The sequence below is a fragment of the Bactrocera latifrons genome, unplaced genomic scaffold, assembly GCF_001853355.1.
Source record: "Bactrocera latifrons isolate USDA-ARS-PBARC rearing strain unplaced genomic scaffold, ASM185335v1 scaffold_726, whole genome shotgun sequence".
NCBI classification, from domain to species: Eukaryota; Metazoa; Arthropoda; class Insecta; order Diptera; family Tephritidae; genus Bactrocera; species Bactrocera latifrons.
The window spans coordinates 10,933-12,754 of NW_017537408.1; positions in this window are offsets into that span (position 1 = coordinate 10,933).

Sequence of the window (1,822 nt, forward strand, 5' to 3'; positions counted from 1 at the left end):
CACGGCGCCAGATCAGGTGAATACGGTGGTTGCGGAACGATATGGGTTGAGTTTTTAGTGAAATGATCTTATTATCCCGTGCTGAAGAAGATAAAAATATATATATTTACCTTGAGATCAAGATATTCGCCCATCACATTATCATATACTGATTTGACCTCACTTTTCTTTAAGTGACTATTTTCCAAGCTTAGAAAATGCTCAACTGCTGATATTCTAAGCTTAGAGCTGGGAAGGTGTGTTTAAATGGGAGTCGCACAACATAACGACCGTCTTTGTTTTTTATTGTTGTGGACTTTGTAATGGGCTTCGCATGCCAGGTCTTCTTCTAAAGCTTGGGTGATTTAAGGTTGTTCTTCTTTCTTTTCTTCTTCTTTTAATTCCCTGAATTTTGTTGATTATTTAATTACACATTTGTAATACTTTCATCTTGTGTAGTGAAGGAATTTATTTTTTCAGTAACTTGGCCACTTAAAATCCACCCAAATATTGTATTTTGGGCCAGAATTTGTTGGAGATTTTCCCGGTAGCTTTGATAATTATTTGAGGTGTTATTCACTGCCTAATATGTCATTTTATGATGGGGTATGACAGTTAGGACAGCTAATTAGAGATGTGAGTACTTTTTCTAATATTTTTAATTTACTTCAGCTGCGGTAGAACGATGCCTGGAGCATTTATTCTTATATCCGCATTTGAAGAGACTATAGTGATTAAACAAATAGTATACGAATTTGAACAATTATTCCGCCCATTTCCGAAATTTGAAATTGTGAAGGTTTTTTTTTTTTTTTTTTTTTTGTTTGGCAATTTAAGTCGATTTTGAGCCTTTGATGATATTCTTGAGAGCCTTTATATATTAATGCTCTCAATTTCTCAAATCTAAACCTCCTTAATGTTGTATGGTGATGACAGCAGTTGGTACAAGAATTTTGCTCTCATTTTCTGGAAAAAGAGCAGGAATTTTTGCTGCTTTAGAGCAACATTTCTGTTCTTCACTTTTACCAAATTCGGTTAAGGCGAGGACCCCGGAGGTTTTATGAAATCAGGCAGAGATGCTTCGCAAATGTTTACTAGGTGTAGGTGTTTCTACTTAGTTTTGGGTACAAAAAAAAGGTGTTGCAACTATTAATGAAAATTGAATTGACAATATTCGTTTTATTTTGGAGAGTTAGGTTAATTTCAAGTTTATTGTTTGATGGCTACATTTTCTTACCATTTTTTTCCATGGTTAATTAGTTGGTGGACTATTATCCTATGACTTCGTTCTTTATTGATGAGTTTATTATTATTAAACAGTGAAATTAATATTTATGTTGGGAAATCGATATTTATTGCTAATCAGTCATTCGTTTAATTAACTAAATTCTTTTAGAAGTGTGGTAGCATTGATGCGTATACATACAACTTTTTCTTCACGACTTACCGTAAATAGATTACAGGGAGAGTACAGAGACAAAAAAAAATATGCAATTGCAAATATTTACCGTCAGCAATGAACGTCTTTTCTGTTCAACCCTTGCAAAGACCATTAATTCACAGCTGATCGGTGAAGAAAAATAAAAATAATAATAAAATGGAAAATATGCCGAAAAAAAGTTGTAGGGCAAAATTAATTAAAACTTTATTTGATGAAGCTGCTCAAGAAATTATGGACATTGAAGGTAAGAAATATTTTTATGCGGAACATAGCACACATTTCACTTTCACTTCTGGAGTATACTGGATTTCTTTTTCGCTAACCTTTTTATTCGGGCTTTCGTGTTTCAGCCTTATTTTATTCAAACTGGCTTACTCCATTTCTTCTCTTTGTTTACAATGT